Genomic DNA, 13,214 nt, shown 5'->3' on the forward strand with positions numbered 1-13,214 from the left:
TGTGTGGGATTCAGGCAAACACTGGAAAATTATATTCATCATAGCCTGAGGAGATAGTGGAAACATCGCTGGGAGTTGATGGCAGTGTGAAACAGATGCTGTCACTGTTAAAATCCAGGCATAAATCACTCATGTCTTCATTTTCGTCAATCATTATCTGTGAAAGAGAATATGGACAAAATTATAGGCTGGGAGTTCCATCCTAGTCTGGGACCAGCAGTGCCTGCAGCATCAGGAAAAAAAAAAGGATGCTTAGATTCTTTTGGTTTAGGGAATTTTTTGACCTGAAATCTAATTTCCTGAGGACCAGAAGGAGGGGTGTGTGTTTTTGTCCAGGTGCAGAAGTTTTGGTGTGAATGTAGGAGTAAGAGAAGGGATCAGGAGTCACATAAAGCAGGTGTGTCACAGAACTTCCCTGCTTATCAGATAGAAGAGATATGAAACCTTGGCCTAAAGGACATTCCATCAATACTCTGGAAGTATGGATGTTTTCACAAACCAGCCGCTGAAGTAGAAGAGTGAGGAGCTTTCACTCTCCTCAGTTTACTTACTTTCAACAATATAAAAATCTCAGCTAGAGAAAACTAGCTGGAAAGATCTTTTGAAACAAGCAAAACCATGATTTGAAGTAGAGGCTTTCTCTTTTCTCCAGAAATTTTCAGCAACATACCCAAGAGTTCTCTTCTTGGCAGAAGAAAACCTTTGGCTGCCCCAAAAGAAAAACGAAATCCCCAAACAAAAAACTATTTTGACTTCTAGTCAAAAATACATTTTTTTTTTCTTGAGGGTGAAAGGGAGCTGAAAAAAATGTTCACACATTTAGCAGGCTTCATTATAGTGAGCTCCCTGATTTATTGAAGTCATTATGAAGGGGATAGGGTAGGTCTGCTGAAACACAGGCACAGCTTCTCCAGAGGGTATCACCTCCCACAGTTCCAGTTCAGCTACATCTTGTTCTGCTTGCTGTGGGGGAGGGAGCAGATCTTGTCATGTAGAGAGAACAGAACTTACTGGAGGGTCAGAAATCCCAAAGGCTTTATAGACTCTCTGAACATCAGCATTTTATGGACAAACTAACTCAACTTCTGTTCCATCTTTTGGCTGAAAAACACTTTGATGGATAATTTTTGGTCAGACTAAATGATTAATATTTTGATCTTTTTCAGGGTTTACGTGGCTTGAAGCCATAAGTTTCTTGCGATGGAAATCCCATCAGCTTAGTGATTAGGCCTAAAGGAATTCAGTGCTCCATGAACTCCTGCTTCCCCATTCATTTAAAAGTAACTCTTGATTAATACATCTAAAAGATACATATCCAGTCCTTTGAGCATGGAACCTTGCAGTTCCCAGTTGTCCTGGTTTTATATGAGATGCAAAAATCCCCAGCAATCTCTCTTGCCATTCGAACATCTTCAGAAAGTGTTTAATCATTGGAAAGTGTGACATCCTGTGTTTTCCCCAGTGTCTTTTTAATGTGACTTTTCCCTGTAGTGACAGTTAATTCCCCACTCTGCTCTTTGGTTCTTCAAGGTGCATGGCAGATGTCTGTCCCTTCCCTCAGCTTTTTTACCAGGACTTGATGTAACATTTTGTCTGAGAGAGACTGGGCAGATCTCTGAAAGCAAAAGGGGGAGTAAAATTAGGGCAGAAATAACTTCTTCACAAATAGAACCCTCGAGGTCTTTTTGTCACACTTGAATGGAATTGTTCCAGGTTCCTTCTCTGCTTTCAGTGGAGATGATCCCAGAAATCAATGCAATAATTTGAGGTATCTGTGCAGCATGTCTACACAGCCCCAGCTGGAGAATCCATACTGTGTGCTATTTAAGGCACTATGTAGACATGGACGTATGCCTGCAGAGAATCTGTGTCTTAAATTAGTTCATTGACTTCTGGGCACTTCATTTCTGATGTGGCTGTAAAACTGCTTTCATAGCTCCCTGGTTAAGTGGATCTCTCTGCCCACTCCCGTTTCCCTGTGTACACAAACCCTGCAAAGGATACAGGCAGCTTGGCCACATCAGGCAACAGAATTTACCCAGTTTTTCATTGCCTAAATATGCCAAATTGTTTTGAAATCCATGGGTCTCCTTTAGCCTTGATGTACTCAGTGAAGAATCCTTTGAAATCCAGGTATTTATACTGATGGAATTAAGAAGCTCTTATCACCTCCAAGGTGGTGTTAGTGCTTTCTGATAATACCATGTGGCCCATTGCTACTGTTCATTTTTGCAATTATGTTTGGATTTCAATTCACTTATTATTTCCAAATTATATTTCAAGCATAATTTTTTGCTTCTGTTAAGTGCTTTGCTGAGAATCGCCTACACTGCATCTCCTGCCTCCTTATGCCCATTCATTTTGTTCTTCATGTCAGAATATATAATCAAATCCTTCTAACATGGATTTCGAGGTTTGGGGCTTTTTTTCCTCTGAAGTAAAACAGTGCTATAAGTACCACTGCATTATCTCAGAGGCAGAATCTCTTGTGGTCCTTCTGGATTCAAAGGGAGCTGCACAGTGTGACCAAGGGCAGGTATATCCTCACACTTTGCAGGTTTCCTTTGATTATTGTCTTCCATTGAGAACACAGAGGCAGGACTTGCCCAGCTTGCTTCTTTCATATTTGGAAGGGCTGGTATTGCACTTGATGCTCAGATCTCCTAACCTTTTTGCACAGTCTCTCTGTGATGCTTTCAAAATAATGCTGTAGGTGTCTGACAGCTCCATGGGCCTTCTGTGATGCAGGCAGGCCTGAAATAGAATCACAAATTTGTGTTGGTGTGAGGCAGCCAAATGGTCCTTGATAGATTTGGGGACCCTGGAAACACTGGAAAATAGTCATCCCCTGTAAACATCCTGTTCTGCAGTGCCTCGCTGAAAATGCTGCACTTGGATGCTATTTCATAAAATCACACGGCTGCACAGTCACAAATCCGTGAAATTCCCATCCCTGAAAATGTCTTGGTAGTGCTAAACTTGGAATCAAATTAGGTCATATTTAACAGGAGCTTTCCAGCTGTATGTCCCGTATAAACCTTTGAAAATGTAAGGGCAAGGTGGTGTGTGTTGGTGTGGGAGTTTGATGGATAAGGATGGGAGCTGCCCGAAAGAGAAATAACACTGAGATGGAGAAAAATGCCCAGTGAGATTACAGAGGTTCAGATTGGACATTAGGGAAAAAAAAAAGAAGTCACTGTGTGGGTAGTCTAGCACTGGAATGAGTCATCTGGAGAGGTATTGGAAATTCTAGCCTTTGAAATTCCCAAGATTAGGCTAGATGAAGCTGCAGGTACCTGATCTAGCGTTGATAATGAAATTCCTCTAAGCAGAAGGTTGGTCTAGATGACCTCTTGTCATGGTTTAGCCTCAGTAGCCACAGGGCCACTCACTCCCCCACAGTGGGTGGGGGAGAGAGTTAGAGGGTGAAAGTGAGAAAACTCGTGGGCTGCAAGCAAAGCAAGGGATTCATTCACTGCTTCCCATGGGCAGGCAAGTGTTCAGCCACCTCCGGGAGAGCACGGTTCTGTCAGGCATTACAGTGACTTGGAAAACAAACATATTCACTCCAAACATCCCCACTTCCTCCTCCTCCTCCAGGCTTTTATTGCTGAGCACGGTGAGATCATAGAATCATGGAATCATAGAACATCCTGAGTTGGAAGGGATCCACCGGGATCATCAAAGTTTGACTCCTGGCCCTGCACAGGACAGCCAGTGTGATATGGTACGAGATATCCCTGTGATCAGCTGGGGTGAGCTGTCCCAGCTGTGTCCCCTCCCAACTCCCCGTGCACCGCCAGCCCCTCACTGGAGGGGTGGGTGGGAGGCAGAAGAGGCCTTGGCTCTGTGCAAGGGCTGCTCAGCAAGAACTAAAACCTCCCTGTGTCATCAATTCTGTTCCCAGCACAAATTCAAAACACAGCACCATAGCAGCTACTGTGAAGACAATTAACCCAGCCAAAACTCACTCAGTTCCAGGTAACATTTTTGTGTTGGGAATAGGGGCTACGTGAGTGAAAAGGCATGGGAGAGAGCAAGACATTACAAGTTCCTCTGAGGCGTGGAGCTGCATCTTGCAGCTCAGAAATCACCTTGCCTATCCTCTGCATGCTGGGAACAAAGCAAGCTCTGCAGATGATTTGCAGGGGAAAGATTACACTGTGGGATCTGTCAGGGTTGGAGGGGCAGGTGAACACTGAGGACTTCAGTGAGTGCTGTACATCATGTTCTTCTGGTGCAGAGAGGCTTGGGTTGTACAAACTGCTTCAGCCTAGGCTTTGCATTCCTTGTCTGTCAGCCCTCGGAATGTTTTGATGTGTTGAACATGGTGCAGGAATTTTGCCTACCCATTTTCTGTGTCTTTGTTTACAATTTGTTGCTGCCTGCTGTGCTTGGTGTCGTAATCCTGAGGGCACTAGTAGGACTTAATTAATCTGATCACTTGAGGCTTCCACAACACACCAGATATGCACTGACAGCTCACCTGAAGCTCTGGCAGGGGGCACTTAGGCTCAGTCTGACTTGTGTTGAAGGTATGCTTGTACCTAGGCTTGTCTTTTGCTGTCCTGGTTTACTGACTGGCTCTCCTGAGTAGAATTTTAATGTATGCTGTAGGTAGCTTTGTCTGTTTTAAGCACAGGAGTGCTCAGAGAAATGGGGTATTTTCATGTGGATATTTTCATGCTTGTTAACTTCCATCAAGATGCAGAAGGGGAGACCTGTAATAAAATGAGATGTAACTCTTTAGTTCAGAGGCACAGTGTCCTCATTGCTTCATTCAATGTGATTGTGCTTTATGTTTAAGAAGCTGGTAGGCAAGGGAGGATTTTCTGGTTAATGTTGCATAGCATCCTGCTTTTTAGCCAGCTCTCTGTGGGTGGAGATGGGTGTTCAGTCCTTTGGGCTGTACTCTAAAGCTCGCTGAAGTCACCCAAATCTTAGTCATTGTCTTCAGTGGAACTGAAATGCACAGTCAGAAGAGGCAACTTGGTTTTGTTTGCAGTAAGTAGGACTGCCCAAACAGTGTGAGAAGCTTGGGTTTCACTTCAATTCACAGAACAATTCATATTGTTACATAAACGGTGCCTGAGCAGGAGATTCCTGAGGAAGACTTGGAAGGAAGAGGTCACGGTATTTCTGGCTCTGGTTCATCAGATGCACTGTGACTGCATCTGTGCATTGCAGTGGTACCAGAAAACAGTGTAAGATTCGTGTCATCAATGTAGTTTTGGGTCAAAATAAAAGAGGACTGCTAATCACAAGAAGCCAAAGCCTTCAAGTCAGAGTAGCTGTCTAAGTCCACTGCGGGCATCTATGCCCCCTAATTTAAATGTGCCCCTCCCTCCTCCCTGATACCATTTTTTCAGTGGTATATTCCACTTCCATATTCAAAGTACTTTTTCCCCTGCTAGCTTACCTAAGCAGCTGTCAGCTTACCCGAGGGGTCCCTGGGTTTCTGGAGCGGGTGAAATGGCAGCTACTCGCAGTACATGAAGCACTGTGAGTTGCTTCAAGGTGAAAAGCTCTGCAGAGACAGTAGTTTCTGTGTCTGCTGGGTGTTCTTCAGCCTGCAGAGGGTCTCTGTTCTTTGATTTCACTGTCTCTGAGGACACAGGAGCCTTGTGGCTTTGGGGGAGGACAACAGGGTAGTTTTTCTACCCATGTGGGTCCCTGGAGCCCTGGAAAAGAGGCCAGCTTTGCTCTGCTGAGCAAGAGGAGGAACATCTGCTTCTGGCCTACAGGCCTAGAAAATATGACAGTCCCCTCCCAGGCTGAGCTGGTCTTGTCTGCAGTGCTGTTCTCCAACACAGAGCTTCCATGGCACACTGGCTTTGTAGCCATGGTGGTAAACATAGCTAAGTTCAACCACGCTGCTGGTCAGGACAGAGTATTCTCATTTGGGGGAAGTGTTTGCTACAGCGTTGGAAATTAGGCTTTCCATCTCCCAGTAACACCCTCAGGAGATGTTGTCCCCACCCTTCCCTGCTCGGCTTTGGAGGCCTTATGCTGAGGTGTCATCAATCTTAAGAATATTTCAACATAAAAGATGTTTTTGTTTTATCTGGCTATATTTAGGCCTCACGTACAATAGGAATACTAAACTTGGAATGTTTAGAGCATACGGGGGTGTTGATATCTTATATTTAGCTTGATCTGTCAGTTATACAAGCATCTGTCACAGACTAGCAGATGGCAGAAAGCCCTAATAGGGTTCAGAGGGAAAAGAACCAAGATCTTGGTTATTGGGGACAGGGTACGCTTAGGAGGGAAACATGCTCCTAAAACATATGCCAGTTTTCTGCACGAGAGAAAGAGCTGAAATCTGATGTGGCATGATCAGCATGGGTCTAGGATAGTGATTATAATAATTTAATGTTTGAAAGCTGAGATGTGTCAAGAAGGTCACTTGAGCTTGGGTGCCTTTTTTTTGGGGGGTAGTATAAAGGTACATGAAGACATGGTCCTTAGTCCAGGGAGATCTGCAACCTCTTAGTTAAGTGTATATTGCTTTGAGGCTCCAGCTGTTGGAGAGGAGTTAAAAGAAGTATTTGGCTGAGAATGTGGCTTCACAGCCAGCTTACCCTGACTGAGTTATGATCTGCTGCCAAAAGGAGCAGTTCTTCTGCCTGCGCTCAGCTAATGTTCCCAACAAGCCCATGTCTACTTGGGTGTTCTTGAAGTTGTGCTGTGAGTCAGATTGGCTCCCTGAGCTTGGCTGAAAACTGGTTTCCAGCTTCATCATTCTTTAGATCCAGTTGCTACACAGAACATTAGTGGCAGTGGTGGAAAATGGGGGAGTGGGAGAGGAACAGGTACCAAAAGGTATAGGCAGGGCAAAAAGTGAAGAGTGTTCCTTTAAGTGACAGCAAAGTCTCACATGGGTCTCCCATAGCATTCTCCTGGGGGTGCTGGTTGCCAGTGGCTGAACAGCCAGCATGTGCCCAGGGGGGCAAGAGACCAATGGAACCTGGCTTGGATCAGCAATAGTGTGGCAGCAGGACCAGGGCAGGGATTGTCCCCTTGTGCTGGGCACTGGTGAGGCCACACCTCAAATCCTGTGTCCAGTTCTGGGCCCCTCACTGCAAGAAAGACACTGAGGTGCTGGAGCATGTCCAGAGAGGGGCTATGGAGCTGGGGAAGGCTCTACAGAGTAAATAATAGGAGGAGCAGCTGAAGGAGCTGGTGTTGTTCAACCTGAAGAACAGGAGGCTCAGGGGGGACCTTCTCACTCTCTACAACTCCCTGACAGGAGGTTGTAGCCAGGTGGGGGTCGGGCTCTGCTCCCAGGGAACAAGGGACAGGACAAGAGGAAATGACCTCAAGCTGTGCCAGAGGAGGTTCAGGTTGGACATGAGGAAGAACTTCTTACTGAAAGAGTGGTCAGGCATTGGAAGGGGCTGCCCAGGGAGATGGTGGAGTCCCCATCCCTGGAGGTGTTCAAGAAATGAGTGGACGTGGCACTCAGTGCTCTGGTCTGGGTGACAAGGTGGTGTTTGGCCAAAGGTTGGACTCGATGATTCTGGACGTCTTTTCCAACCTTAATGATTCTGTGATTCCATTCGGTGATTCTGAAGGTCACTGAGACCTTGCCTTGGAAGTACTGCACTGTGATAGCTGCTGGGACCTCCAGCTGCAGCCCCTGCTGGGAGGTGTGGGGCCAGAGCTTGCAGGATGTGCTCTGCTCCATTCGGTGGGGCAGCTTGCCTTGCTCTAACACAAAGTAGTCACTGTCAAAGGAATGCTTTCCCCACTTCACATGAAGATGTATTAAGTGATTCATTGTGGTCGTTTTACTTTTTCACTAATATGCACTTGCTTATACAGACTCCTTGTCTCATCAATTAAGATGAATTATGAATTAAGTTGAATTGGCTGAAAATGGCCCATTTTTAGAGACTGCACATGGTGGTTTTTCTTCCCCAAGAAAATGCTTTCATTTTTTTTGCTCAAAAGCAAGCAAACAAAATCCCCATGATAAATTTATTGATGTAGCAGATGTAGTATGTAGTCAAGAGGCAGTAAAATCGACCCCTTCTGAAATGTTGAGGCCAGGCTGTCCAAATCACTATTTCCCTCTGCTGTCAGTGCTGAACCAGAGGAGGCCACCAAGTTGATTAGAGGGATGGAGCAGTTGTGCTCTGAGGAAAGACTGAGGGAATTGGGATTGTTCAGCCTGGAGAAGAGAAGGCTTCAGGGTGACCCAGTTGGGGCCTTCCAGTACCTGAAGAGAGCCTGCAAGGAAGATGGAAAGAGGCTTTTTCCAAGGGCCTGGAGTGACAGGAAAAGGGGGAATGGCTTCAAACTGACAGAGAGCAGGTTTAGATTGGCTATTAGGGAGAAATTCTTCCCTGGGAGGGTGGTGAGGCCCCAGCACAGGTTGCCCAGAGAAGCTGTGGCTGCCCCATCCCTGGAAGTGTAGAAGGGCAGGTTGGATGGGGCTCTGAGCAACCTGGGCTAGTGGAAGGTGTCCCTGCCCACCCCAATGTGATGATCTTTAAGATCCCTTCTAAACCAAGCCATTCTGTGATTCCATGCACAGCTCATGCTCATCCACAGTTCTGCTGGAAAAAGGGAGGTGGTGGATGTGTACAGCAGTAGAAGGATGTACCATTTGCAAGTTGCTGAGAGAAGCTTAAGAACTGAGGGAGGTGGGGAGGAGAAGAAAGGGTAAAGAAGTCCTAAAGCTTTCTGTGTACCTGCTTACTTTAATTGTGTGGTGGGAATGAAGCATCTTTAAACAAACAACTTTGCAACCAATAGAAGTGAATCAGTGACTATCATTTTCACAGAAATGCTTCATTTTCTATCTGGCTTGTCTCCAGCACTTAATCAGGGCTTTCTTGGCAAGACTGGGTTTGCAGTTAGTGTGAATGCATCACAGAAGCAATTTTGGGTTTACTGCATACTTTCTGTGCAGGGATTTAGGTGGGAAGGGGCTTTCTTTTCTATTGATGGCAGCGCTGCTTTTCTGTGCTTAGGTTAGTGGGAACCTCCTGAATCCCAGGAGTAGTTTTAGCCCCTCAGAGGTAATTGAACTTTTATGCAAGTCCCAGCTGTGGTTTCGAGAGCAACTTTTCTCCTAAGGAGTTGACAGAAGCTTTAGCTGCTTACCAGTGAGGGTGGAAATTGTTCTGGCATGCAGGCTGGATTTGCAGTGAGCTGTGTGGAAGATAAAATTTGATGCTGGTGGAGGTTCTTCCACGAAGAAGTAAAGTTTTCCACTGATTTGCTTGGGAGGACCTAATGCAGTGCCCTTTCACATTTTATTGAGCTTTGGAATGAAAAATGATTCATCAAGCTTTCTTGCTGCCAGTCAGGTAATAATCCCACTTAGATAATGCCGAGTGGTTCTTCTAGTGCAAACAGAAGACAGGGCAGCACTTCACTCTCCATACTCTGATGCATGAAGCTGTCATCTTTGTTGGTAATCAATAATGCTGCAGAAATAGCTGTGCCATTGGTTCATCTTGCTTCATCTAGCTTCATCTTGCAAATAATGAATGATTTCCTGGCAGCAACTGATTGGGTGCACATTTCCAAGTGGACTTGAAGAAACGGATCTATTTAAACTGAGAGAATCTGCTAATTCAGGTACCTGAGAAAAATATTTAGAACATATTTTTGGTCTGGACCTGTACATAAAAAAACCTCACCAATGAACAAACAAAAACCAACCACCCCCCCAGAAAACCTCCAACAACCAAACACAAAAAAGTGCCAGATACTATAATTCTTTGTTAATAACAGCAATCAAAATATCCAACTATTCATAATTTTCTTTGTTTTCACTGGGTTTGCCTTCTCAACTGATAGAACACTTTTTTTCATCCAGAATATCTTCTTACTGAAAAAAAAACATTTTTAGCTGACCCCAAACAGTTCAGCTAAAGGAATGTTAATAAAAGAAAATATTAATAATCCTTACACTGAATAGACTTCAACTGGAATATTATTACAAGATGCAGTAGCTCAGCCTAAGGACAAGAAGACATATTTATTTTGTAGCTGATTCAAATATTGGAGTTCAGTTACGTCCAAATGCTTTGAGGAAAATTAATCAAGTAATGGGGGATGGGGGCAGTCAGGGAGAAGTCTGATTTTATTTCGAACTCCAGACCATCTGCTTTCTAAAAAGGAATAGCTCTTAAATGGAAGATTCCTTTTCTTAATGATTTAATTTTCTATATACTTTTTTTTTCTACGTTGGCCTACCACACCATGTCCTTATCAGCATGTAGAATTCCTTGTTTTCCTGAGAATAAAATTATTGTTTTCTTGCTCTATGCCTTTATGTCATACATTTTTATTTCTGTGGAGGGAAAAGTAGTCACTTTTGGGGAAGTTCAAACTGAAGAACATCATTTACATGGCAATGAAGTCCTCAAATTACCAATGCAATGTTGTTGGGGGCTCTCTGTATGGCTGGATCTCGTGTTCTCCCCTTTGGAACACAGGGGAGATGCCAGACACTTGTCAGCTTTCTTTTCTTAGAAAGAGCATCATCACACTCTTCCCACTCCCTTACATTAGCAGGCAAGAAGAAGGAAACCAGGAAGCTGCAGACTGGTCATGTTTACCTTGATGTGTGGAGAAGTGATGGAAAAACTCGTCCTGGAAGCTATTTGCAGGCACAGGGAGGTGATCCAGAGTAGGCTGAATGGATTAATGAAAGAGATGCTGTGCTTGACCGACCCTGACAACCTTCTGTGGTGAAATAACTGGGCTGGGACATGAGGGGAAAGCAGTGGACATTGTCTGCCTAGGCTTCAGTAAGGCTTTTAAAGCTGCTTCCCTCACAGTGAAGCTGATGGAGGGTGGGTTGGATGAGTAGACTGAGAACAGGCTGAAGGGGGTGGTCAGTGGCATGAAGTGTCTAATGGGAGGCCAGTAACTGGCAGTAACTGGGTCCAGTCCTGTCCAACATCTTCATTAATGATCTGTATGATGGGGCAGAGTGTTCCCACTGCAGACACAAAACTGTGAGTAGCAGCTGATGGACTTGGGGGTTGTGCTCCCATCCAGGGGGACCTGGGCAGGCCGGAGAAATGGGCTGACAGGAACCTCATGGAGTTCCTCCAGTAAGAAGAAGTGTCAAGTCCTGCAGATCTGGGAAGGAACAACCCCATGCACCAGTATTTGCTGGGGACTGACTGGCTGGAAAGCAGCTTGGCAGAAAAGCACCTGCCAGACATCAGAATGAACATGAGCCAACAGCAGCAAAGAAGGCTAAAATATCCTGAGCTGTATTCAGAGGATCATTGTCAGCAAGTCAAGGAAGGGGATCCTTTCCCTCTGCTTAGCACTGGTGAGGCCACACCTGTAATATCGTCTCTAGTTCTGGGAGCCCAGTACAAGAAAGACATGGATATGCTGGAGAGAGTCTGATGAAGGGATTGGAGCATCTCTCCTGTGAGAAAAAGCCAAGAGTGTTGTAACTCTTGAGAGGTCCTGGGGATTCTTACCAATGCCATAGGAGGGGTAAAGTAGATGGAGCCAGCCCCATGAGAGAACCAGAGACAGTGGGCACAAACTGGAACACAAAGTTTTCCCTGGACATCAGGAAAACTGGTGTTTTTTTGTTTTGTTTTTTTTTTTTTTTTTAGTGTGAGGGTGACTGAGCACTGCCACAGGTTGCCCAGGGATGCTTTGGAGTTTTCATCCTTGGACATGGTCTAGGGCAGCCAGCTGTAGCTGGCCCTACTTGAGCAGGGGAATTGGACCAGATGACCTCCAGAGGTCCCTGTAAACTTCAACCAGTCTGTGATTAGTAGTGAAAATAACCCATAACCCACTGGGCTCCTTCTCAGTGCATTGAGATAGGTTCCGACCTGGAATAAGCTTCTGCTGAGGGTGACTGTTTGGGTATTTAAGTCTTGAATTTCCTCAGAATTGCCCTGTACAGCTCTGCAGAACAGAAGTCTGAAACTCTTGTGCCACTCAATCTGTCATTGTCACTGATGAAAGTTCAGGAATATAGTGGAAATATTGACAGGAATCACCATTTTATAAGTAACAGCATGACCTATATCCCTGTACTAATTATCTCTTTTCTTACTTTTAAGAAAAGATGAGTGTGTAGACTGCTTTTTATATTGGATAAACACAAGTACCTGCCTCCAGGAGAGCAACAGAGTTTGTGTCTGTAGCTTTTTACTTCAGGCTTGGGCTTTTCAATTACTGTTTGCTGTTGCTCTTTAGCAAATGGAAAGTGCTGTGTGGGGAATTCTGCTTGGTCCAATTGAGGCTGAGGATTGACTGTCCTGCCTTATGGCTTCATACCCACTGCTTTTTAGCAGCTGATATAGATATGCTTTAGGGAAACATACAGAATTACAGCATTTCATTAGTTTGGGATTGGAAAGACCTGGTTACTCTGGAGAACCTTATCTCCCAGACAATATGATCTCTGTGTGTCCCAGTCTATCTCCCACCCACATAATGAGATTATCATTCCTTCCAGGGCATTCTTCAGACTTTTTTAGTAGTTGATGTGGTATTGCTTCTAACCTTTCCCCTTTCAAGAGAGTATTTTCCAGCTCTTGCCATTAGGGCATTTCTGATGACACTTGTGTCATTTTCTTTTTGCACCTAAATCCATTAGTTTTAGTTGTAGAGTCCCACTTTATTCTCCATCCTGTGTCTGTCCTATGAGAATGCATAATTCCTGGAGATGGTTACAGTTCTTGTTCTTCATCACTTGATAGTCTGCCTGTCTAATGATGCAAGATATAGATAGTGGTGGTTATAGCTTAGTATCTTTCTGGTATTTTCTATTTACAGAACTGATTATGTTATGGTACCCTCCTGTATAACCTGGCCTAGGACTCTTTTGATGGTAATATCATCAAACTGGTTGCTCTATGTATTTCTTATAATTATCTAACAATAGAATCATAGAATCATAGAATGACCTGGGTTGGAATGGACCTTAAAGATCACCTCGTTCCAACCCCCCTGCCATAGGCAGGGACACCTTCCACCAGAACAAAATGTCCTTTATAAGCATCTATAAGCACTTCTCTTGGCTCCCTTTGAGTGACCTTTGCAATCAGTTGAGAGGAAAAGGAGTTGCTGGGTGACAACCTTATATGTTGCCCTGACAATAAGTGGATTGCAGAAATACATGTTTGACTCTAGTGACTGTAATGAGAGTTCAGATGACTGGCTGCTGGAGATAACCAGGGTAAATCTTATCCCCAGCTTCTAAAACC

General features: G+C 44.6%; 1 long non-coding RNA gene across 1 annotated transcript; it reads right to left on the reverse strand.

The window, feature by feature from the left end:
- Positions 1-843: 843 nt before the first annotated feature.
- LOC108641995 lies at positions 844-3,592 on the reverse strand. Its single transcript, XR_001922382.1, has 3 exons — positions 3,297-3,592; positions 2,669-2,754; positions 844-1,615 (listed from the first exon to the last, which is right to left on the reverse strand). It is a non-coding gene; the product is annotated as an uncharacterized LOC108641995 (long non-coding RNA).
- Between the last annotated feature and the right edge of the window lie 9,622 nt (positions 3,593-13,214).

Source organism: Manacus vitellinus, unplaced genomic scaffold (assembly GCF_001715985.3).
Source record: "Manacus vitellinus isolate BGI_N305 unplaced genomic scaffold, ASM171598v3 scaffold_90_pilon, whole genome shotgun sequence".
NCBI classification, from domain to species: Eukaryota; Metazoa; Chordata; class Aves; order Passeriformes; family Pipridae; genus Manacus; species Manacus vitellinus.